Here is a 26,743-nt window from a genome sequence, read left to right as displayed (position 1 = left end):
GCGGGGGGGGGGGGGCTGGGGGGGGGGGGGGGGGGGCCCGCTCGCGCTCCGGCCGTTAACGGCGCGTCGCGAGCTCCCGGAGCCGCCCGCCCCCCCGCTGCCGCCGCGCTGAGGCATCGCCCGGGCAGGGCGGGCCGGGCCGCCCTCCGCGCCGGGCCCGCCCCTGCCCCGTCAGCCGCGCCGCCACTGACTCACGGCCGGCGCCCGCCCGGCCACTGGGCATGTGCGGGGCGCCTCGGCCGGGAGCTCGCGACGCGCCGTTAACGGCCGGAGCGCGAGGCGGGCAACGGCCCGGCCCCGAGGCGGGTAACGGTCAGGCAGCCCTCACGGCTCGGCCCGGCTTTGAGCCGGCCCCGGTCGAGCCTCGCCTCGGCAGCAGCAGGCAGAAACGCCAGCAAGTCGACCCAAAATGGCTGAGGCGGCTCGGGCTGAGCGCGGTTAAGGGAAAAGCGAGTCGTTCGGTGGCACCCAGCTCGGGAGCTCCCCGGGCAGCCAAGCCCGGCTTCGGCAGCGCAGGCACCGCAGCCTCCTGGCCAGAGCAGCTCCTCTCCGGCCCTGCAGGCTAGGCAGAAGTAGGGGCTATTTAAGCTGTTAACTCGACCATGGAAATCGCTTCTCCTGCCGTTAGGCTGGTTTCTGGCTCTACGCTTGTTCGCTCACTGAGTGAATAAACCAGAAAGGTGACTGTACCATTCGCCCACCTGAACTTTTGAAAAGCTGATTGCTATAAAGCCAGAATCCTGAATATAAACACTCATGGAGTGAGTGAACACGGTCTGAAGAAAGAAAGAATTAAGGAAGAGTATAATCTCCCCTATTTGTTTTGAATAATTGCCATCAGACCCCTAATATCTGGGAAGTTTTTTTGCGTGTATGGAAGAGATTTAAAGAAAAAAAACGGGTTAGCTGAAGTCACCTTTGTGCACAGAATGGGCATTGTGGAATAAACCATCAGAGAGTTTAGCGTAGCACCCACTGCACCCTGGAATAGCTAAAATAGAGAGGAGCACCCGAGTGAGAGAGAGACACGAAGCTCTGACTTGCTAAGCCATCCCCACATCACAGTGTTGGTCCTCTACTTTTGGTGGTGTGAATTCATGCAGAAGAAGGACAGTACAGGTTGTCCCACTTCAAGGTACTGCAGAATTGAAAGATGAATCATTAAGAGTGTGGAAAGGTGCACATCTGAGCAGAGAGCGGAAAAAACTGTTCAACTAACAGAAGGAGTTTAAAAGTGTCTAGAAAAAGTTGAGAAGAACAGTTCTGGTTCTCCTGTTTTCATAGCATAAAAAACAAGGAGACTTAATGGCATTATGATTTAGAAAATTAAACACAGATTAAAAGAGATACTTTTTCAACCAGTATAATTGTATGGTAGTTCACTACCAAAGAACAACATGTCTAGGGCCAAGAAACCAGCAAGAGCCAAAGATAGCATGCTTAGCAGATACCAGAAGTGTTACTGCATCATCCACTCTCTAGAACTTTGGAAAAGCTGTTTTGTTTAAAGCCAGGACCCTGAATTTAAACATTTTCCAGAAGTCAGAATGAGATCTGCCATTAAGGAAGGGTTCTCTCAACTCTGTGCAGATAAGATAACTTGCTATTGCTTGACCAGCATCAAACACCGGGCTTGACAGACCCCAGTTCCCATTGGGCACAATCTGGAGCCGTAAAACAACATGCCTCACCGGCCTCAACACCGGTGTTACAAATGTGAGGAGGCAGCTACGGGAGAGAGATGCCCATCTCCCGCTACCGTGCTGATGAGGCTTCTGTAGAAAAGAAGAAAAAGCTCTCAAGACTGGTAATTAGAATATCCGTTTTCAAAAAGCCCGAAGTGTAAAGGCTGATAGATGAGCAACTGCACACATCAAAAAGATGAACCGGCTCTGAACCTTTGAGCTATATGAATCAGGGAAGTGCTTACTGTCATTTAAACAGCCCAAGACCACGTCTGTATTAGCAAATACAAAACATACAGGGTTTCTAGATGTTCAGAAAATGCAAGACCATCAGGGTATCCTGGAAGATGGGAGTACACAGCGATTAGCTTCCCTCTAGGGAAAGCCAGTGCGGGGAAGAAGAAATATCAGGAAAATTGTGTGGGGAGAAGCAGAAAGAAAAAGGGTTTTCTTTGCCATTTTATCTCCTTCTGGAGTGTTTACTTACCTTCCCAACCCTCGTTTTAATCCTCCCCCATACTGATTCTCCCTCAGCCAATTTACATCCCAGGTCACTTGCTTTTATACTGCCTCACTCTTTCTTACCAGCAATAATCTGTCCCTATTTGTGAAATGGGTGAGCTGAGCAACAGCTAGTGGCATCAGGGCAGGGTTTCTACCTAAAGCGTACATTTTGCTGTGTGACAAGCCTCAAAATTGCCCTTGAGGTGCAGACCTATTCACTTACATTTCAGGTAACTTTCAGCAGCTCAAAGACCTGGCTTTTGCAAGTGACAGTTTCCCCAACTACTAATACTAAAAAGAACTAGGAAAAAGCAGGTAGCAAATAGCCCTTATATGCAATAATAATTTCTAGATGCTACCTGTAAAGAGAATTGTACTTCTCAAAAGCCGTACTTAGTTTCAGATACCAGCATGATGGGCGATATAGTCTCTTAGAAAAGCAGTGCTCTAAAGTTTAAATATATATATATATAAAATCACAGAAAGGAACAACATAGATGCAAACCTGTCTTCTCCATAGACAAATGCATCTCATCGTCTTCATGTATGTTGTGCTGCCTTGCCAGTTATTCCTATTCTGTTCTCTATGTAAAATAAGTGTTCTAATACACTTTTGATTGAAATGATAATACAACTACACCTGCATTTGCAACTGAAAGTCTTCTGGCAATCTAGGTAGAGAACATGACATCAAAGCAGGAGGACTCTTTTGAAGGGGGTAGGCAGAACCTAAGCAAGCTCTAAAATAAAAGCCAGATACAAGCTCTTTCCTAAAAATACAGAAAAAGGAAAAGTGTAATAACAAGCACCATGGGTTTTATTTGTGGACCCATCCTGGTTCTATGTTGTGGTGTAACACACATCCAAATTCACACTTCCTAAGTCATTCATAAGACATCCACAAGACTTATTTGACCTTTACTTTTTAGGTCTTTTAAAAGGAACGATCTGACAGTTTGTTGTCTCTGGATTAGCTCAAGCACAGCACAGAAAACACGTCTATTCAGAATTCTAAATCTTATGATATCACAAACAGGACAGATTTCACATAATTGTGTAAGCCTTCTGGGTTTTCCTTTATCAGCTTGGATATGTCTAACTTTAAGCTCCAAATGACAAGGATTAGCAATGTGTTTGTGCTGGCATCACTTCAGAAGTGGCTGTGTGTAGATTTTTCCATTCCAATATACCTAAAAATTAAGCCATCGTATTTGAAGCAAAACCGTGCCAAGTAAAACTTATCTGCATTCATTACAAAATTAGAGCTCCTAGCAAGGTTCATGAACTTTTCTGCATAAAGCTCAGATCAGGTGCAAACGTATCTGGGATATTTTGTTTGTTTTAAAGTCAAGCTGCACCTAACCAGGGCCAGATGCAAAATACAAGGTTTAGCGTAATGAAGCAGAATTCAGCAGGTTCAGCGGATTTCTGCCCAAGCAGTGAGTTTTGGAATGTGTTTAAACAAATTCAGAATAAACGCCAGGGAGAAAATTAAGAGTGTTAAAATTTTCACATATCAAAGAAAAAGCTCACAAAGTGAATAAAATCAAAGTATCAAATGGCAATTTTCTGCTCCTTGTTGTGGGCTTTGGATGAGGCTTATGCCAAGTTCACATTTCTTGTGACTTTGGACAGAAAAAAGGTCAAGTTATATCTTCTTGTTTCTTGAGTAAAACAAACATGCTTTATTTTTTATATCACAATTTCAAAAGTAGCAAGAAAATTACATGGTAAAGGTGAGCAATTTGGAGATAAAACTCTGCAAAGAAGATTTTTTTTTTTATGAAAGATTTATTGCAGCCTTTACATCTTCTCTCCCCACTCAATTTTCCTTACTGTATTTCATCTGTTCTCATTCCAGTAAGTACCTTTGTGATTCTTTATTGTGAGGCTGTGAAGCATAAATACCAATTGGTAAGACACTGAAATAAAAACGGTTCTGCAATATCAGAATAGAGTTCCCTAGCCTCCCAGAAAGTATGTTTTCACTTTAGTCTCTTCAGTTTGAGCTTGTCTAGCTCCACTGAGATCCTGTCTAATATGAGTTTTTTTGTGATTAATATCAACGCCAGGTTGGTAGGCGCTTTGGACAGCCTGGTCTAGTAGAAGGTGTCTGTGTCCATGGCAGGGGGTTGGAACAGGAGGGTCTTTAAGGTCTTTTCCAACCCAAACCATTCTATGATTAAACCGACGCTTACATCTACATCTTCCTATAAAGAAAGTAAGTATTAAAAAATGTTATTTTTTGAGGAGTGAGGTGCTTGCTGCTGGTGGTCAGCTTTCAACACCTCCTAAGTAAGTCTTTAATTCTAGTCTTGTAGCAGATCTTGTAACAACAGTCAGCATCTCTCTCAAAATCGTGCACTGGATATATATGCAATGCTCCGATTCTCTACTGTAAATAATGAACCCTGGTACTAAGGTGAAAAAAGAAAGTCTCTTGCACAGAGACAGACTAACTGATGTGATTGTTACACATAACATCACTGTCACTTGAGCAAGAAACTAGCATCATCATAATTTAAGCTTCCGTCGTCTTTGGAATTGCTGTCCCATTGAACACTCACCCAAATCCAGTGGGACCACTAGGAGTGGATTCTGCTGCATGCTCCCTTCAGCCTCCCCTTTTTTCTGCCCTCTAACATTATTTCAATATGCAGATAACAAAAAAAGATTGTGTAGAATGAATTTTCCTATGATAGTGCTAAATGCAAAATTGCATAATCCCATTTCAGCATTTCTTCAATAGGCTTTTGATTTTAAACTTTCTCCTCCCCTTTTGAAGGTTACTATTAAACCAAAATTTGCACAGTAATTCTGCTCTCTCCTCTTCCACTGATGGTTTTCAAAGTTTTCTGAACCATTCACGCTATTTGTGTGTCAGTCAAAGCAGCTAGAATACCGAAGCAAAATGGCATTGTCAGAAGAGACTCTTAGCACCTATAAGACAGGCCTGTATTCAGAGCAAACTAAATCACAGTTTGCTGCCCAGCCAAATCATAAGTCACTTTTTGCCAGTTTTCCCCTTGTAAAAATCAGTGGTAGTTTTCAGTTCCAGGTTTATTTTTTTCTCCTTCACAGAGTCTCCGGAAGGTTGGTGATGGAGGGCACCTTTGGAGATCATCTTGCCCACGCACTCTGCCTAGAGCTGTGCCAGCTACAGCAGGTTTCTCAAGGCCATGGTCAGGTAAGTGTTGATTATCTCCAAGCATGGAGACTCTCCAACTTTTCTGAGCAACTCGGGCCATTGTTTGGCTGTCCTCAATGAAGAGGTGTTGTCTTAGGTCTAAATGGAATTTCCTGTATATCAATGTGCCTTTTACTCATGTTATTTCCTCTGAGCTAAGTCACATTATTTTACACTCAACCAGCAAGAGGGGAACTACTGCATCTCCCTTTGTCATCAGGACAAATCCAAAGGACCTTGAAGTGTCCTTGCAGTACAAAAACAGGCTCTTTCAAATCAGACTGGCAGAACCATCTTGAAATTCTTGTAAGCTGTTAGCAAATGGTAACATGTCTTAGCCTGCTGAAAAGATAAAACCCCAACTGTTTCTTTGCATCAAATAGTCTTTCCTTTGCAGTAGGGTGAGTAGGCAACTGTACTTGACGCTGCAAAGCCTCAGGATTAATCTGAAGCTAAGTACATCCTTCATAGCTGTTCTGTAAAACTGTCTACCCCAGCTGAGTATACAGTTTTAAATGTACATGCTTAGCTTTTGGGGAACTAAACAACAACAAAAACAGTTCTAAAAATCCTGCCTAATCTCAGAAATGATTGCAACCCACAGACGTTTCAAACTGAGACATGACTTACGTGCCTTCAAAACCCGTTAGCTTTACCTGACAATGAGCCAGAAAATTAAAGTGCTCCCAGCAGAACTTGTGAGTAGAACCAGAAACACTTTGCCATAGGTGTTCATTTGGAACATCATGGTAATGACCTCCTTTTATACTCTCTAGATTTCTTCTTCCATCAAACATGAATACTGAAAGAAGTCAGTTTATTTAGGAAAAAGGAAAGAGCCACGGGCTCTGAAAAACTTAACGTTCCATTACACTGTAACACAGAATTGCAATCAAATTAAAATGAGGTTGAGGTCACTGTACAAGCAAAAATATTTGAATGATTTTGTTTGGAGGCAGAGCAGATAGAAAAGTGGAAAACTAGCTTTATAATAGTGGAGCATTTTGGTAATTAGAATACATGCTAATTCATGCTAGTCTTCAAGATCTTCAGATGATACTTAAGATTAAATAGTGTTAAGTTACTCTTTTCAGTTGCTTTCTTTAAAAAGGTATTGCTAGTGAAACTTTGCACAAAGAACAACTACTGAAATTGTTTTTCTGCTTTCTTCCCAATGCAATGGGTTAAATATATTTGAGCATGCAATAGAAATACCCAGCTGTCATTCAGAATTAATGCTACTTACTAGCTTGATTTACTGTGATCATCTACACTCTGGCAAATACATGACACTATTTGTAAAATGACTGCTTTACACCATTGTTATAATACAATACAATAAAACGTTGCATTCACATTAGAGATGATAACCTGAGGCAAAAGCAAAAATGTAGCCTGCCTACAGCTATAAAGAAAGTCTCTGGGCAAGCTAGGAACTGAGTAGTCCACCTTCACCGAAACATCCATCTACTGTGCATACAAAGCATATTCTGGGTATCATGTGCCAAGCGCTGAGTTCTCCATATTTCCCAATACAAGGACAGGATGAAAGTGCATTGCTTACTCAGTGTTTCTCTGAATTGCAACTGATAATTTCAAATGAACAGATGCACTAAACTTAACTTACGCATCTGGATAAGAATTTCTGTTTACAAGAATTAAAAGTATTATTTATTTCACAACACCATTTCATGTCAATAGATGACTGAAGCTGGGGCTAAATAGCTCAACAGAAGCTAAATGTGAGCCACCGTGTTCAATAACATGGGACAACTTAAAGAGGCTTTCTTATTTAATGTGTTTTAACATTCTCATAAAAATGTTTTAGTTCACTGTTGACCAGGTTCTCAGTGAACTGGCTGTCACAGAGTTTAACAGATACGGGCTGGACAGCCCCCAGCTTCCTTTGGAGGATGCTGAGGCTGTTTATCTTTGGCAAGGAGGTAGCTCCTCACATACCTACATGGGGAGTGCTCCCTGCCCACACCCAGGAGTCTCCTTGGGCCCATCATGCAACCCAGCACCCGTCTCCTGCAACGCTTCCCACCAGCACTTCACTAGGAGTTCCAGGTGGTCCTGCCTGACTATGCGTCTGCCAGCCCCCTCTGAAAGGACAACCCCAATGTTAAGGCATGAAATAGGTGAGGTCCCAGCACATCACAAGCAGGGGGCATCTGCATGAAGCCAGGTCCTGCTGCACTACAGTGCTCAGCCCAACACTTTTCACACAGCAGGGAAAAACCCAATGGTGAGTTACTAACATGTCTGTGAGAACTGTATCAGCTGTATCTGGCAGACTGAGAGCACATTTTCCTCCTTAACTTAAGTGATTTGAGTAGACTCACCTCAACAGCAAGTACAAATGAAAGCAATTTTGTTTGTTAATTTTCTGAGAGGAAAAAAAGACAGGAACTATTATTTGCAAAATATCTTTCCTGGCAGCTAGATATGAAGGTAAGTTTTTAAAATTTTCCTCTGGACTTAAAATGATAAGTATTTAAGTACTAATTAATTACCAAGCAAAATATATGCCTTCAAAGAGTGCTGTAAAGAAAATATAAAGGATGCATTAATATGAGGTTTCCACTTCAAAAAAGTAAGTTCTTCAAAGACAGTTTTCTTGTATGATAGAAGGTAAAGCAACATTTCTCATGTAATGCTGGGGTAAGAATTAAAAAAAAAAAAAAAGAAATCATATAGTGAAAGTGAGTGTAAATCTCCATAGGAAGTATTTTTTAGAAATTAAATTGATACAAAATTCTCTGAGCCTGAGCAGGTTTTCGTATAGGGAGGTGACTGATTTTTTATTTTTTTTTTTTTTTTGGTTTTGCATAAAATAATCCCTTTTTGCATCTTGGACCCTTTTCAGATGTTTAATTTCTCCTAAATTACTGTAGGTGGGTTATATCTGTACGTCCTTCTCTCTAATCTCCAAATCAGGCATCTCTTTGACTTTTGGGTGTTTCTTCACACCTCCTTATCAATGACAGTTTTGTACTTTTCTTCTAAGCCAAATCCTGCTCCACTTTCCTTACACTGATAACACATTTTCCCCTCTGTCCTTCCAGCCACAGTGAGCTGGGTTCCTGTGCCTAGGTCATTCATGTACCAAACACAGTTATTCATCTCTAGATCAAAACATTGATCCTATGATTGTCCTTCAACTGCCCCTTCAGAAGCAGCAAGCTGCAAAGCCAAAGCAATTGAAAGCAGAGACTTCCTGGCTTGCCCAGAAATGTATTATTTACGACTAAATCAAAAGAAGGCTCTGAGTTCAACACAATGTTCCTTCAGTAGATGTGCACAAAGAGTACCTGCTAAACAAAATGTGAAACCAGACAGAAGACTTGCAAAATATGATGCATTCACTTTTAAAACAAACAAACAAAAAAAACACTTTTGTGGAAGTTTTGTTGCAGGTCTGAGTTTAGTGAGAGGAAAAACGTAAACGGCATGAGACAGCTCAGGATGTCAGTCTGCTATTGCCTTGCTGCTGGTACCAGCAGTTGTGCCCACTTCTGCATGAATGATGTGGCAGTTTCTCAGTTTACCTCTCTTCCTTTCACAACTCCATCTCCTTGTTTTGGATTTAAAAAAAAATCTACTTAGGTTCTTCAAAAAATATCAGGGTTCAGGTCTTAAGGAAGGAATTTTTACTGTCTCTGCAGTATTACCCCACCTGTCCTGGGACAGTAATCTCAGGTTCAACATTCTTTGAGTGGAAGATAAGCAAGAAGGAAGCCTGAGAGAGGAAAGAAGCAGGAAAGAGCAAAGGAAAAAGGGAGCCTTACAAAATAGGATCAGGGAATAGAACAAGAAAAAACAAAAACTGATTTTCTGCATTTACTAAAAATCTGTTCTAAAACTAGTGATGACCCTTTTCCCAGAGAATACTAATATATTTAGATATGTTAAATACACGTACATGTTGTACCTCTAGCAACGGTGATGAAGTCACTGCACATGCGAGGTGTCTGGACTTCTTTCTGCTGTACCTGCTGTGTGACTCTGCTCCCTCTCATGGATTCTTAACTGTAACAGTGCCCTTGAGAATCCACTTTGCAAAAAGCACCATTTCTTCCTGATGAACTGCTGAACAGTTTCCTCATTCTGACATTCACTATTTATTGATTCTTGTCTACACTGTCTTCCCGTACATTAAGGAGGTGGTAATATAACAGCTTGTTAACAAACAGCGCTATATTGTACTGCAGGAGCAAAGAGATGCGTCGAGACACACTGACTCAAAGACCTAGAGAAACTCCCTTCTGTGCCTCAGCATGTCTTCCAATTTAACTCCCAAGCAAACCCAGTTAACAATAAGACGAGTCAGGTCTAGAAGACAGGGTTGAAGATAATAGACTAAATACAGTCACAGAAAGTATGTGCAAAAGTTCCATATGTGAGCAGGCTGGAAAACAAAGCAAAAACTAAAACAACTAATAAAAATACAGCAATTCTAGTACAACGAAAAGCCTCCAGAAATATCACGTATTGTAATGGGTTAGTAGAGTAAGTCAGTCAATTTGAAATGAGGTCATAATAGAAATATGCAAAGGTATGTAGTGCCTGGAGGGTCAGCAGCAGGTGGTTATTGATACTTTTCTTCTTGTTGCCAAATTCTTACCACTTGATAGCAATCAATTTTGTTGACAAAACATGCCCACCATATAGTAAATAAGCAACACTTGAAAGGAAATAGATACTGCACATTTTTTTGAATGGTTGACTTCACTTCATCTTTTAAAAACAAATCCATGGGTAGAAACAGATAGTACCATGCTGAACTGTACTGAAAATATCCAGCACCACAGAGCTCTGTTCCTGGAGGTTATGCATTTCCCTGCTATATGCCCTAGCTGTCAGATAGTAGTTAAGAGTTTGATTTTTCCCCTTTACTACTCACTTTGAGCACAGACTCTCCAACGGACCTTAATGCATTACTACATTGAGATAGGATATTGTAGTACAGTCTGTGACTCAGACGTGAATTTTATTCTGGAAATAAAGTAATTGACAATAAGTGAACATTTCCAGAAATCCATTGGAATTGGTCAAAGTATTTATGCATGTCTATTCTGTAGTCAGCCTCATAAGACTGAGGTAGAGCTGAGAGGAGGAAAACACAAACTGCCAGCCTTAAACATTCTACCATGTTTTTCCAAATGTCACGAAGTGCTGACTTTCCTTGATACAATTTTTGATTATTTGCAATTAAATCCAAATCTGCACAGTTAAAGAAAATGGTTCGTTAATTCAAATATTTGTAAGAATCAGTTGATATAATTTCCTTTGAAACCACACCTCTGATTTAACTGCAAATCAGAAAAGAATAGTGGAAAAAAAATAGGTTTTTGTATTGACATCCTGTTTAACAGGCTTCACCATCCAGCACAGGCTTTAGAGTGGCAGTTAAATAGCTTCCTCTGAGCATATTCCCCCTATTCTTTCTTCTCTACAGCAGTTGTAAAATGTACAAAGTAGTACAAATAGTCTTGCTTACTTACCTAAAACAGACACACATTGACCAAACACAAAATGGAGACTCTGGGTTCTTTTAACACCTACCATTCAATTATTTATGTCTCTCTATATAAAGTTATATTAATTCCCAACTGACATGAAATTAATCCTAAGCAGGTACAAAGGGAGATGCATGTCTGTCCCAACTGACGCTAATAGAAATGATTAAATATATTTATATTGAAAAAATATTTATCTTGAAAAACGATGGGTTTTCAGCATCACAGTTATTTCCAGAGATGCTTGAAGTTACATTTCCTATCCTGCGATCAGCTATATCCCTGAAGCAATTTATTTTGCCCCTTTATTTAAAAGAAAATATTCACGAACAAAGGTAGTGTTGCAAACACCTGTAGCCCCTGAAGAACAAGAGAACTCCAGGCAAGAAAGCAAAGCATCCAAAGAGGCAGCACACCAAGAAACCAGCACGAGACTTGAGTTTCAACAGAACAAAATTCTCAGTTCAGACCCTGATTACCTGATTTTGAACACTTCACCTTTGGGTCTCTTTCCTTATGTAGTGTTTACAGTGTAAACACACGAGGTGGTCAAGTTGTGGTGCAGTACAGGCTCGTGATGCACTTGTTGCACCTAGCAGTGCCGCTATCTGGGTGGAGAGCTCTGCGTTACTAACCCAAAAAAACAAATAGCAAACACAGGAAAAAAAAATCTACATCAGTTTACACTAAGTTGAATTTGCAAGCAGAAAACACTTTGGCAGTGTAGTTTAAGTTAGAATCTGTAGGGTTTTTAAGAAGGCCAGGTCACTAAAGTGCCTAGTAAGTATTTAGTCTTGAGGTACTGAACATCCTGTTGCCCACCACAGGAACATTTGTCACTTAACCAGTCAGTCCTCGTGGGCTCAAGGAATTTCTCTCATTTGTCTCGTAACAAAAGACATCTTCAGCAAAGAATTCCAAGAAAACAGAGCACAGAATGTGTAATGCAAAGCTTTCTGCCCTAAGTGAGAATCATTTAATCAACCCGCAATCAGACACAGAAGAATAAAACTTACTTCAGTAAATCCAAGTGAATGTGGTGGTTTAATTGTATCCCCAAAGAACAGCCAGGCTGCTGACTGTAACATAGTTTACCAGCACTGGACTGAAGACAAGTTAGGATTTTGATTCCTTCCATACTTCATTTCAGTGACATTCATGCAGAAAATGCCTCCAGATGAAAGATTAATATATGCAGTCTTCCATAACAGCGCAGGTTACGTGCATCAAAATAATAGAGAAAACAAAGATGGAGATTTAACTTCTACAGAGGTGGAAATCTGTTTTACTGACAACACTTCTGATCATCTATAACTTGGCTAACTCATCTGAAAAGAAGAACAAGTCCCTTCTGTACCATTATGTAAAGGCATGTGGAAGCTGTATGGCTCCCCGATTCCTTACATTTCTTTAGAAGAAATGTTGACTCTCTGCCATGGATAAAAGGTATCCTGAGTAGTAGCAAAAACAGAGAGCATAGCGGGAACAAAGTCTTTCATTTACAAAACATAACCGACCTCCCATGTCTTAGGGTACTGAAGGAAGAGTCCCACCAGTCTTAATGTCTGAGGAGCTGTCTTGCCTGGATACTAAACTGTGCTTGCACCTCTGGACGACAATTCCTTGTGGATATCACCCCGCCCTTGTGCTGCTGTCATCCAAAGAGAAAGCTGTGTACTTTTATTCAATCTATTCTCATCTTGCATTTAAAACTTCTTTCCTTACAAAGTATTTCCACGTTATACATGCTGAGGGAAAGAGAATGAGTGGACTGACTTCTGAACAAAGAGAAATGTTCCAGGGCAATATCATCAATTATTTATTGGTTTAAGTCTGAATAACTTCATCTGAACATTTGTTCCACGTGTGATTTACTCTGGCAGACAAGTTAGGAAGTGTAAAGAGATGGATGGAGTAGCCAAAATCTTTTCAATTTCACTTCCAACAGTACATAGCTGCTGCATGGTAGCAAAAAAAAAATTAAAAAAAAAAATAAGAGAATAAAAGTTCAAAGCTAAATAATTGAAAACTTGGTTGGGTAAAACAGTCTCTTTTGCTAACCTACCCTACATAAGTGTTCTATGAAAAATACAGAGTCAGGCTCAGTTCTTGGATAAAACCTGTAATTATTTTATAAAGACATATTGTAATTGAGGATGATTCAGAGATAGCTGAAGAAATAGCAGCTGTATCAGTCTTCAGGGAAACAGTTCACAGAACTACATTTTTAGAGATTCCTCAAGGGCAACTGCTAGCTATAGCCCATCTGTTCATAAAATCAAAATGAGAAAAAAAATCAATTATGATTTAAATTTAAATCAGATTTCAAGCCCAAAGCTTTTAAATTTCCTTATCTTAGGCTGCAAGCACAGAGGCTTTGGATTTAAAAGCTGCATGATCTACTTGAAAAAATGGCTGGTAGGTCACACCATTACTTGCTCAGGTCTCTCCTTCAGGCCAGACCTGTGAACACTTGAATTTTCCCCCCTTTACTCACGGTCAAAATGATGTCCTAAACTTCAGTTTCTATAGCCCACCCAGCATAACAGCCCATAGCCTTTTTCTCTCCCGGTCCTGCCAGCAAGTCAGTTTGCTGCCCTGGCTCTCAACCGAGGCAGGCTTCTGTCCCCAAGGAGACCAAGCAGTGGCCCTCTCACTGCAGCTCTATCCTTTTGCATTTCAAGCATGGAGTGCCCTGAAAGTCAAAATCAACAAACTGTAGGAAGAAGTCGGATGCAAAGATAACGAGGAAGGTGACATGGAAGTTCTATCAAACAGCATTTCGCTAGTCAACAGGTTGGTTCAATGTCTCTCAGATCACAAGACACTGCATGGATATCAGTGGGAAACAGACACAAAAAGATTTATGAGTAGTCGTTCACATGTAAGGGATGCAACTTGGGAATTAGATTTGGATTTCCTGTTGTAGCATAAACATCAGATTACATTATTGCTGGGAGAGCTGCAATGCTAAGGGCTAACACCATAACAAGACCTCCTCAATGTTCATAAACAGGGCCTCATTTTATTAATCCGTGGAGAAAGCTCTGTGTTCAGATGGATTTATTATTGTCTACCTTGCTTGAAATACATACTGCAAAACCTATGGAAGCATGGAAGATATTGTCTGTAACAATAAGCAAATCAACCTCGCAATTTCCAAAGGGATGAGCAGAACTTCACTGAGTTGGAGCGGTGAAGATTTACAGCAACTAAGGGCTTGGTCCATTATTTCTGTAATACTACATAAATCATCATAAAATATGACAGATGCAGTATTAATGATGAGCTGCTAAAACTTAACCAGGATCTCCCTCAAACCTTGTTCCTTCAATCAGCACTACATATGACACTTCTGGAATAAGCTGCTCTTTCATTCCAAATCCATCAAATTTTATATCTTCCCTCTCCTTGAAGTGATGGGTTTTTGGCTAGGACAAATTTTGTAGCTGAGCCTTTGCTGGTCCTGGGCTGGAGTTCACTTTGAGAGTATAACCTTCCTCTACCTCTGATGCATGGAATCTGTATCAGAGTTAGGTTATCTGATGGGCAAACAAGTTCCCTCTCACTGAGCCTAGAGGGTGAACAAGCTGATGCTAGATGAGGGTGAAGGGGAAATCCAGAATAATGATGAAGATAACTCCCCAAACCAGCTTCCCTTTCCTTCTCGCTCCAGGCAGTGAGAATGGTGTGCAGAGAGCACAAGAACAGCACTTTCACACGCTCCAGCAAGACAGCAGCTCTGCCCGCTGTACTGCTAAAGAAGGGATAGATGCCTACCAGTGCAGGAAGAAACACCTGCTTTTGCAAGAGGCTGCTGTCTAAGCAGGCAGCAACATCTCAAGAAAGGGGAAAAAAACACCTCTTAATGCATTGGAGTAGATCTGCAACACCTTCCTTTAGGCACAGCACATTCCTCTCCTCCCACCACTCTCCATGAAGCCAGACCACGTGTTTGGAGGACACATGGCAAATTTGTCCGTTGGGGCAGACCTGCAACTTTGTGCCAATTTATAAGAAGGCACGTAGAAGACTTCATACAGTATTTCACCTACCCTTGCAGCCTCCTGGGGGCAGAGGCTCAGCCCATCTCTCCGCTCTCCTTAGAGCCTTTTCAAGAATTCTGGCCTGCAGTTGGCTCAACAGACTACCACACAGAAGAGGATTTTGGGAGGCTCTGGGAAAAATGGCACCTGCACTGAGGATTCCATCCATTCAGAAATCACACCACGCTTCTCCAATGCTGCAGAACTGGCTTAAAAAAAGTCATAGTGTTCCCAAATACATCCAGTCTGTTTTGAGCTGACCACTGGATTTCAGCTTTAGCATTGTGGTTTTTAACATCTTCTCTACAACAGGGAGTGCTGGAAGTATTTTCCCTGCAGATCAGCAGGCTTACAAAATCACAAGTGCTGAGGCTTTGGACTCTGTCTCGTGAGAGTCTCGAAGTGCTGAGAAAGGAAGCAGTAATGTGGACCAAACATACAAGAAGTCCAGCTGATTTCCATCAAAGTAGTTAATGCGCAGCAATGACTGAGTGCATAAGTTACCGTGAAATAATATATATTATAGTCATATGCATGCAGCATCAGTACTCAACTGATCTTTAGTCATTTATTGATTACTAAATAATCAACTTTTACCACCAATATACCTTTGATTAATCATACTTTCCATAGCAGTTGAAAGTGGACCAGATCACAGAACATCAGTATGGAAAAGATTTCCGGTGCTTTGCACTTTCTTCTGAGATGAGTGAGATAGATTAACTACTTTCTCAGTGACAGTATTCGTTATTTGGATGGATAAGTGTTGTTTAGATCACATTCCAACCCTCTGCCATGGGCAGGGACACCTCCCACCAGACCAGGCTGCTCAAAGCCCCATCCAGCCTGGCCTTGAACACCTCCAGGGATGGGGCATCCACAGCTTCTCTGGGCAGTCTGTGCCAGGGCCTCACTGCCCTCACAGTGAAGAGCTTTCTCCTAACATCTAATGCAAATCTCCCTTCTTTTACTTGAAAACCATTCATGGCCCTTATCTGGATCTGCTCTACAAGTCCCCATCTTTCTTGTGCTGCAGAAAGCAGACCTGGATGCAGTACTCCAAGTGGGATCAGCAACATTCTCCATTCTAATAGTTTATGTAAAAAAAAAGATTTTTTTTTCAAGCTACTTGTGAGCAGCATTAGCACTCGAACTGAAAGATGCTGACTCGACAGCACTTTAATACATGAGAATTTGAGAATTTCCCCCCCAAAATAGAGTACAAATAGGGGAGAGGTAATTAAAAAAAAAAAAAAAAAAAAAAAAAAAAAAAAAAAAAAGAATCGTAGGGTCAAATCCTGGCCCACAACAAAGCCATTCCAGGAAAATGCTGGTGATGAACTAACAGCACCTCACAACTGTCAGAATGACATTGCCTCAGATTCACACCAATGCCAGCATCTGAGAATGATTTAGCAGGCTGCTTCTAATGCAGGCTATGCCAGCTGTTCAGACCTAGTAATGCACAGTCCAGGTGGTGAAAGGCTGCTTGTTGTATCAGCAGTGCCTGTCCCAGGGTCACCAGGTTGTACAGATCTATACCAAAGGCTGAAAAAGTCCTGAAAACTTCCTCCTGCACATTGCAAAGTAGGAGAGTTTTGCTGCAATAGACAACCAGATCATTTAACAGCTATACCTTTGCCATTCCAAATTTACATGCTGTCTTACTCCTCTGGCACATAATGGAAATTTGATTAGTAACTTGGAGAAACAAAGTTTCTTCTCCTAAGAACCATTTTCAACAGCAATGTCCGTGTCATCTGTTATGACACTAACAATTAGGAGCAGACCAGCCTTATCACGGGAGTTCTGAGATCTAGCTAGAAACTGTTGATTATATGACTTGACCCACAAAGAACCAAAATGGTTGAAGAAGGAGCAGACTTTCCATTTTCATGTGGTTTCTTTTACAAGTTTGTAAGAGAAATATTAATAGCACGCTAATGGTAGCAATTACTATAATGAATGTAACAGCTGGTACCAGCAGCTGAGCATACGTTTTGGTTTTATACTTCTCATGTATGGTGTGAGGTGGCTCTGAGCAGTTACAATCACAGTCTCTCACTTTTCCTCTCTGAGGATTCTATTTTCAGTATGCCTGTGCCTGTTGCAAAAAGATGGAGAGCTACCGTTGTCAGTATGTCACCCCTCAGGACGTTATTTGCGCTCTAAGAGACAAGTAGCATGTTCAAAGTAGACCTGGTATGGTCAATCTCAATCTGCTCCAGTATTCTCTGCGAGTGGGGTTTCACCATCAAAGCAAGTGTCTTTCAGTTGTGTGTCAAGCAGTTTGTTCCTTCTCTTCCTGAAGAGAAAAACAGGCAGAGGAACTTCTGCAGTAGAACCATGAAGCAAGAACTAATCCTGCTCACTTGGAAGCATTTACATAAAAAATGCATGTCTGGGCTCCTAAGACTGCCACCCACCTGCTCTGCCTCTGAACAGACTCTGTGAAAGTAGATGAAACAGAAACGCAGCACAGATGCTAAGAAAAGTTAGAAAGAAAATCAGAAAGTTGTTCTGGCCCATCTTCTCTCAGGTTATAGTCAGAATGTTAATTAGGAATTAATTAGGCTGCTGCTCTGCAGGACATGGGCATCTAATAGCCATTTGAATGATGGGTTTTAGTCAAACTCATACGATAATGCCAACCTCCTCAAGAGCAGTTCAGTTCAGGGCTTTACCTCCAAACTCCCAAACCCTGCCAAGTTTGGCATTCGACATTCCTGTTTTAAACTTGGAATTCAAGCCTATTCAAATGCTTGGCAGTATCAATATGCTTTTCCTGCTAACAGTCTAGGAACTAAGGAGCCTGAGGCACTCCCAAGCTTCTGTAAAAACATGCAGGAATTGAACTGCATACAGGAAACGAGGGAAGCATGAGAAGTGGGGAGCATTTCTGGTATTCACTTCGCACGGTGTTCAAACTTAAAAGGCTACAATGACCATGTCCATCATCTGTTCAAGTGCTGAACGTTCAAGGCTAATGTTTATTGAATCAGTGAAGTCTTTCCTTCCCTAAGATAGGAAATTGCAGATTCCTCTTTAAATCAGACTGCTATCCAATCCATCAAAATACAACAGAAGTACTTTGTCTCTCCTGAAGAGCTACATCTCCCAAAATTACCTTGAATCTTTCTCAGTATAAAACACTTCCAGAATTCATCAAGTACGTAGACTGAAGACAGCATCTATTACCACATTTGGAGCTATTGTCTTGGAAGCTTACGTTAAATTTGATTCTCATGCCCCCATCTTCTAAACCAACGGTACTGGTTACTTCAGGCGTTTGTTTTGGTGGACTGTTCCAGTGTACAGTGCCACTATGAAATGTAATGACTGTTTTTTTTTTTTTTTTATCTCCTCTCCGTGAAATTGCATAGGGTGTGAACTAAAGTTTTACGTTTAAGCTTCATGCATATTCAGGAGGACATTATGCAGTAATCCTCAATGCCTTTTACATTCTTTTCCCTCTTTTGACAGAGAGTAGAGAACACACCAAGACAGTTGTTGAACGGAAATTAATTTCTGAGAAGCAACAGAAGACAAATCCCTTTTTTTCTATGCTAAAATACAGCATTAGGATCTTTACTGTTCGGAGATTGGTGGAATGCAAATCTCAAAGTACAAGGCTCAGAGAAAAACAAAAGACACGTAGCATATCCAGTGAGGTCTGCAAAAAACAAAGGGATGACTTAAAGGCAATCTGTCAGTGTAATAGCAAAGCAGGCACAGTTGCTGACTTCAGCAAGGAAGCAGACAGCTGCATTTTGAACAAATGAGAAGCCCTGGAGAAGCGTTGCTGGCAGCTGTGTTAGAAGGGCATTAACATAATAAAATCCTGCAGTCACAAGGGCAAGTGTGGCAGATCCAGGTGAGTCATGGACTATTTCAGGACACAGGTCTTTGAACCTCAGAACTCTTAGGGACACCTACAACGTGGCTTCACACGTCTCTCTGTGGGAAACACATGATCAAAGAGAGACATCCTCAGATGACTCCGTTATCACAGTATCATTTTTAGACACCTTTCTCTGGTTTGCTTAATCCCAAACAAATCTCAGTGAGGAGCAATGCAGAAGTCCCATTTCTGCTCAAATTGATGAGCTCCAGGTTGGTGGTCCTAGAAAGTGTTGTTGCCATTAATATATCAAAGTCTGCATTTAAAGCAAAAAACAGAAGAAAGACTGAGTTTTTGTTCAGATTCTAGAATATCATCCAAAACAAAAGGGAGGGAGGGAGGGAACAACCCCACTACAGAATTGTGGTAAAAGCTGTAACAACAACAACAGGTATTCTGACAAGTCTTACATCCCTGGCACAGTATGAAAACAAACCAATAAATACACAATGAATAGTAAAGTGACAGAAATGCACTTGACTTATTGGAAAATTAATATATGTTTCAAGATGATTTTGCATGGTGTTTTCTTTTGTGTATTAAAAAGTACCAGCCATAGCACAAACGTCTACATCGTGGACAACTGTCTCACTGCGTTGTTACAGGATTTTGCTTTCATTTAATGATGAAAAAGGAGCTGGCTTGCAGTCTAGATAGCATGTCATCCTTTTTATTTTACCCTGTTATCTGCACAACACCCACATCGTAGCCTAGTGGAAAGGCACCAGGCAATGCATCAGGACACCTGGATTCTTCCTGTGGCTCAGCCACCAGCTGACACTGACCCTGAACAAGTTTTTCACCCTTATTTTGTCCTTTTCATTCATCAAGTTGGTCTCTACGTTTATCAGTGCTGTGCCTAGAGCTTTATATAACCCAGCCTTTATGTAATCCATTAAGACAAGCTGTAAATACACAAGAGCAGTACCACACACATTATAAACAGAGGTGAGCACTTCCAAACTCAGGAAGCAGAATTTGTGCCTCCCTCTTAAGCTGCTGCTGCAGCACAGTGACTCCAGAGCCCCCCATGATGCTGTACCTCACCCACAGGCAGGACAGGTAATCCATTCACATGCTGTATTTTTGGCCAAATTAGGGTTAAAGCTTATGAGCAAATGGAAGAGGAGTTCGGTGACAAAGAACATAGAAGGTCATATTCAAAACCAGACTATTTCCTCTCTGTTCATGGCCTTACCAACACGCCTGCCCTGCTCCTAAAGAGCTAGCAACACTTTCAGACAGATTTGGTGGGGGTAGCACAACTTTCCACAGGCTGGTGAAGAATTACCGTGTAGATCAAGTGCAACATCTTACTTAAAGGAATAATTCAAGTGTGGCATTAATACACTCGGTGGAAGTTTTAAGTCTTGTTAAACAACTTCACATCCCAAACTGGAGACACAGAGGAAAAAAAGAAGAGCTTGCAAGATTGCAAGGGAGAGAAGAACAGAGAGAGATGCAAATGCCAGAGACTTAAATGCCAGAGACTTCAGCATTGATACTGTTGTCTCAGGTACACCGTGAATATTTCAGGCAATCCTCATTTGTTTATGCTCTGTTCCAGGCTCATTCCTGCCCTGGCTGATGTTTTAGCTGCTGAAAGTCTCTGCTGAACCTAGACCTCAAGGGACTGCCTATGGGTTAAATGCTAAGACATACTCTTGAAGGCATAAATCTTTAATTTTATTATTTTCTGGCCCCTGACACAAAGAAGGCACCTTTTTCAAAGCAATTACAATGAGTATATCACCCCAGAAATCTACCACTGAGGGAGCAGTAGGCAGGAGGATACATTCTTGGCCCTTAATGCAGCCACCAACACCACCTCTATGACTGGCCACTCCATCCTCTATTTAAAAGAAAAAAAAAAAAAAAAAAAATAGGGTAAATGGGGGACAGGAATTCTTTCATACTTTTTAGAGACAGACACCTTTGTTGTACTGTGGCCCCCATATAGTTGGGTCTTTAATATAAGCTGCAGTTTAGAATTATAGATCTTCACTTTTGTTCAGTTGATTACTCCCCGTGCCCTGCCATGTCTGCTGCTTTGTGTGACACAAACAAGTTTTGCCATGTTGAAAGATACTGTCCAGGAGAACCAACCGACCAAAAAATAAAACCTCTCCCAAGACAAAAACACCAAGTCTTTAGTCCTGGTATAAGAAGTCGCTGGGTGGTACATGTAACCTGCACTTAGATTTCAGTATTCCTTGTATTTGTCCTTTACATCACTGTCAGACAAATCCCTCAAAGAGAACATTCTGACCTTGCTATAAGATGACCTTGCCTTTTTTTTTTCTTCAGTATATTGTTTTCCTCCTTGCACAGCCAATTTTTCCATTTCTTTTGGTCAATGAACTTTCATATCCTTTTCCTTCAGTCCCACCACTGCTGCAGGAGCCAAAAACACACAACCTAAGACTGGGCAGTGGCTATTTAAATCATTAAAGCTGGATTTCAGGTGATTTTGTAAAAAAGGATCCAAAAGTGTAAAGTGGCTCTCTAATTAATAGAGAAAAACAGCACTTTTTTATTATTATTCATCTATTCTGTCAAGAGCAAAGCTCTTGAGCTCTTTGTGTAAAAGAATATGTCCCTAATATCATGACTAGCATTTTTAAGCAGTGTCTTAGCTTCAGACTCTTAAAAATAGGCTGAGTGTCAGGTAATTTGCTGCAGGCTCCCTAGCGTGTGAAGACAGTCTTTGTTTTTCCTGTATGCTTCCACAAAGAACCTCCTTATTTCTGCAGTCAATATTTATGGTGTTTATGTGAATTAAGAAATACCGTTAACGCCTGCAGGCAATCCTATCTGAGCTACCCTCAGTGACCCGCGGAATACACTGTCCCCAGGAAGTCCTCTAACATCCATACACAAATACATACAAGTAACTGCATCACCACTTCAGATAAGAACAACCTTGTTCCACCCACAGAAATAGCGCCAGCTACTGAAGGAAATTAATTTGCAAGCTATTTTCAGCATATATTTCTTCTGGATATACAGCTGTTTCAGCCTTTGCTGACAGCTATGCCTTGACACACTGCTCAGGGCTCTCTGGATGTTTGGACTATGTATTTTCTTTTTCATTGAGTTGAAGACCGTACAATGTCATGTAGCAAATTTAAGAACAGGGTGTTTTTAGCAAGGTTACATCTAAAAGTAGTGGAGCTTGGCAAATGTCATCCGAGATCTTGCACATGCTTTGCAGAAAAGGCAGCACAGCAGCTTCTTGAGGGTACCCAGTTTCATGAGGGACCAAACCAGAAGCCCAGCTGATACTCTACTTCAGAGCTTCATCATGCAATTTACCCACTCCCCCCAAATCACTAATGAAAGAGCTCGTAGTATTGTTTCTAAACTAAGTGCTTATTGACGTCTTCGTAACACTAGTCTATTTTTATAAGACAGCAGCTTAATGACCATCCTCAGTCAGCCTGCAGAAGCTGGAGAGGAGGATGGCAGTAAACACCCCATGAGCTCAAATGTCAAGGAGCACTTCTGCTTTCAGGACACTTATCTGAGCTGTGCCGTGCCTTTGTTACGGCCAGCATGGAACAGTGCTGAAGTCCACAGGGCCACTTAGCTTGGAAATAAGAACATGACCCAAATTCTGCCCTGTTATTCAGGAATAAATGTCACTAGGAAGCCTACTGAAATCAATAAACTTCTTCCAGATTTACACAGAGATAACAGGGATTAGAATTTGTTCCCATAGCATATGTTTTCAGCAATGACCAGATGGATAGTCTCATATACAAATATCTGTCTTGCTAAAGTGAAGTTCAGCAATGCCAGGTGTGTGATTTTGGTATTTGTTTTAGAAGCAGGGTAGTTATTTAGCCCATTGCATTCAAAATGTTTCCATGCCCTTGTGCTTCCCAATGACAACTTAGTAAGCTGCAGAGATCCTTTGCAAGTTAGTAAGCTCCTGCAAATACAGAACCCCAAAATCACTGGAGCAAGATACAGCTCTTCCTACATGGTGGGGTAATGACTGTAATTGAGGCACTGCCATAAAAGTTTTCATTTTGCCTTTACTTACATTTTTCAGTGGGCTATTACTAAATACCATGGGCTATTTTCAGTGGGCTATTACTATATACTACATACTAATACAATATTACAGCAAGACTGGAGGTGGCAATCACTGTGGATCTTTTCAATATCAGTTTAATTTCAGCAAGAAATTTAACTTGCATGGAATATTATTATTTTTCTAGAAACACAGACCTTCTGCCATGGATTTGCAGAATCCAACTGCAAGAATGTCTTCCCCTGAAAATTATCATTTTAATTGTGTTCCAGTGACTTAATATTTACGCATTTAGAAAGTAACTGCTGTGGCATTTTAAAAGGCTCCTGTGAATGGCAAGATGACAAGTGCTTGCATATCATTCTAAGTAAAACTACTTCATATTGTTCTGCTGACTATAACAGCTATAATTACTCTTTTATTCAAAACGCTCAACATGTTTCAAGATATAATACAAAACCTTCCCATAGTGTTCTAAAGAGTCTGCTTTCCACTGAAGAGTAGATCCTGAAGCAGCAGAACATGGAAATTAACAATATGCCAAGAGTTGTCCCAAATAAACATCATTTGCAGTTCATTTGACTCAGTCTGACAACGCTCAGCTATCAGCCTGCTGTGTACTGAGCTTACAGAGGGCAAGGTAGCAGTGCAACAAGCTGTTGACTGTGCTTGGACAAACAAAGTTATCTGTCGTACTGGGCTTTTGCCAGCATGCTCGCTATAGGTCTGTGGAATGATAAACCTGAGCATTTAGTCACTCTATTAGTTGTTTCTTTGTTCCAAAGTTGTGCTCAGAGAAAACCAATGCTCTTAAACTTGGTATTCTTAAGTCATGCAGGAGCTCACAGGGAATTCATCCCCGAAACTGGTGTAAATAGTACTGCTTGCTTCCCAGAGCCAAGAATTTCATTTCTGGTCTGCTGATTTCCTGTTACAAACTCATTACAAGTTCCTGCTGCTTGCATTAGCATCAGAAAAATACTTAATTGTTTCTGCTTAAAAACAGTCACCTCGCGTAAATCAAGCATAGGAACACAAGTCGTATAGACTAAGTAACATTTTTCAGAAATAAGTTTGTAACCAAGCTTTTACATCGATTTAACATAGAATAAAAATCTCATACAAACACAACGATGGAGCCATCTCTTCCATGTCAGAACTGCCCCTTCAGGCCGCAAATGTGAGCCTTAGCAGAAATTCATGTCAGAGAAATATTCTATCACACTAACAATTAGACTGCTATAAGTTAGGAAAGTTTCAAAAAAAACTTGTGGAGGAGAGAGCCAATAGATGGTTTGAAATTAAAAGGAATGAAACAGAATGTAAAACATAAATGCTTCTTCCTCAACAATTCAAACATGTTGCACCCATATTCTGAACACTGAGCACAGTCCTTGTCCTTCTGTTTCCAAAAGGACATTGCAGACTAGAAAAGATGCTGAAAGGGAAACAAAAGCAAAAGTATAGAATGCTTTCTAAGGAAAAGCTGCATATACACAGGCTTCTCCAACATGGAAAAAAAAGAGAGCTGAGGCCGGCGTAAGAACAAGGTTTGCTAACTGTAATTGCTATGGAAAAGATGAGTGGGGAAGGAGCGTGTGCTTTATCTCCCCAGCACTAGAAGCAGCTTCCTGGTGGCACTGCTTGCCTTGGGATATTGTGAATGCTAACTAAAATCTTACTCATGTTCAAAAGCTGGTTAGAGAAATGACAGGAGAATCCACTGCATGTTACAAAGCTGCTACCTCTGGTTCAGAAGTGCCTAAGGGGCAAATCACTGGAAGCTAAAAACGTGACAGCATACCGTGAACAGTCCAGCACACACCTTCTGCCACTGTGCGCTTTCTGCTTATCTGCTCCGGGCACCGCTGGTGACAGAGCAGGGGACTCGGTGCATCCCTGGGCAAAACACTGCATGGCCTCCTTGCGACCATTTCCCACCAGTCGTTTGGGTGAAGAAACGTATATCCAGCTGCCTGAAGAACCTCGAAGTGCCTTACAAATGGTGAGACTAACTCTCACCAGCCTACCAAAGCTAGTATATCATTCCCAGGCACATACAATTCCCCTCCTTGGACAAGCCCTGTGAGCAGCAGGGAGGTGCACGCTCAGCAACCAGCACGTTTCACCGTGGTGTAAGAAAGGATCATTTTGGCGCATCACTCCAAGATGTTTACTTGCACTCCAAAGAGCCACACCAAGAGATTTGTGCTCTGTCATAACAGAAGAGAAACATTTGAGTTGAAAAATGCTAGATCTTTTTCTGGTCTCTGTCTCTGAAAGTCTAATTAAGAAAAAAAAAAAAAAACTGGCATGTATCATGAAGACCTCACTTAACCCTGAGAACAGTGAGAGACAGCTGTGAAAAACATACATCTGACTGAATTCATGCCCTTCTCAGAGTACGTCATAGCAAAGCAAAGCGGAGAATTCTCCCTATCTCACTGTAAAACGAAATAAAACTCCAAACCAGCAAGAACAAACCAAATTTGCTCATTTTCCTCACTCCAAAAAATGTTGCTTTAATATTTTTTAAATGGGTTAAGTCGTGATGGGAACGAATCATTGCAAGTAGATGTCTAAAAACTGTTCAACGCTGTTAATAGCATATTAATATTTGAATTATTTTTTTCAAGTGTGTCAAACACTTCTTTGTATATCCCTAATGCTTTTCAGTGGCCTATACATTTTAAAACCTGTCTACTTTAAGCTCAGTATTTTGTATTCTTGCCACGCTAAGCAATCCAGGTGGGTGGTTAAGACGCTAAAAAGCTTTCAAAAATACCAAGTTTCATTAATTTCTGTGCTCCCCATTTATCGCTGCCAGACTGCAAAAAGGAACAGGAGCAAACAAAAAAGTGTATAGCACAGAAGATTTAAGGGTTGCTTGCAAGTTCCACCCCCTCCCCAAATCTACTACAGCTATAAAAGTGAATTAAGTGGCCTGATTACCTTCTAGAGATACAGTAATCTACTTAGTGAATTAAAATGATACACACCTAAAAAAAATAATATATGCAGTAAGACCAACGTTATAGAAGACTGTCATGCAAAAACTGTCCCTCAAGACACATTAAAATAAGAATACTTTCTCCATTCCCAGCAACGCTTCATTTAATTTCCTTGCAGGTCAAGGTAGCCTAATTAGCTCTAAATAAGGAACACCCAAAAGAATTGGTTTTATCATACATTTTTTAAAGCCTTTAAATATGCGGTTCCTTGAGCTGAAGTCAGAGTTGTTTGAAATTCAGACTATTTTGGTGCCCATGATATTGCCCTTTCCCTCAGATAGAAAGGTATACCAGCTCTCATAACACTCCAGCTCCCAGCTGATGTTTCTTTTTAAATCTCTGTCTTGGTTTAAGCCCATTGAATAAATACTTGGGTGATGCATTTTAATTGCACATCCTTCAACACGCCCTTTGCCCAATGAAGCACCATCAGATGGCACAACAGAAGAACAGGCTGAATGCCAAACGGACAAAAGCGTTTCTGGTGCCTGCATGAATTCAACCCAGTACTTCAAATCTCAAGGTTTCTTCTGGAATAGTAGCAAACAGGAGTTCCCTCACCTTGCAAAAATAGTTTGTCTACTGATGCCTGGGGATCAAAAAGAGGCATCAGCATGACAGAGCTATTATTTCACATTCATAAAATTCGTAAAATACATCTAGAGGCATGATCCAAGAGCCAATAAACCAGTGGTAGTTGAATTGATATCTTCTAGCTCAGGCATCATCATGCAAATAAGCAAATGCTATATTTTAGTACTTGTGAAATGCTGACATGCATACATAAATCAGGAATCATTTGCCAAGCTGTTCTCATGCTCTTTCATTTTAAAGTGGCAAGAGCTTAA

The 26,743-nt window shown here is 41.0% G+C and overlaps 1 protein-coding gene and 2 long non-coding RNA genes across 5 annotated transcripts in view; 1 reads left to right on the top strand and 2 right to left on the bottom strand.

The window, feature by feature from the left end:
• Nucleotides 1–20,693, top strand: part of LOC118168701 — a 28,935-nt gene extending 8,242 nt beyond the window's left edge. The window contains exons 3-5 of one of the 3 annotated variants that reach the window (XR_004751738.1): nucleotides 1,222–2,365; nucleotides 2,557–5,376; nucleotides 20,413–20,693. This is a non-coding gene — a long non-coding RNA (uncharacterized LOC118168701). Of the gene's footprint in view, nucleotides 1–999; nucleotides 2,366–2,556; nucleotides 5,377–20,412 lie in introns of those variants that run through there. The other 2 variants (XR_004751736.1, XR_004751737.1) reach the window with 2 other exon arrangements.
• The window catches only part of TUB (TUB bipartite transcription factor), a 137,717-nt gene that overhangs the window by 62,163 nt on the left and 48,811 nt on the right, over nucleotides 1–26,743 (bottom strand). The gene's annotated exons all lie outside the window — the stretch shown is intronic.
• LOC118168703 lies at nucleotides 22,878–23,174 on the bottom strand. The gene is made up of 2 exons (XR_004751740.1): nucleotides 22,962–23,174; nucleotides 22,878–22,926 (listed from the first exon to the last, which is right to left on the bottom strand). It is a non-coding gene; the product is annotated as an uncharacterized LOC118168703 (long non-coding RNA).

The sequence above is a fragment of the Oxyura jamaicensis genome, chromosome 5 (genome assembly GCF_011077185.1).
Source record: "Oxyura jamaicensis isolate SHBP4307 breed ruddy duck chromosome 5, BPBGC_Ojam_1.0, whole genome shotgun sequence".
Classification (NCBI taxonomy): domain Eukaryota; kingdom Metazoa; phylum Chordata; class Aves; order Anseriformes; family Anatidae; genus Oxyura; species Oxyura jamaicensis.
Note: the sequence above shows the minus strand (reverse complement) of the source record. Positions and strands in the feature narration are given on the sequence as shown.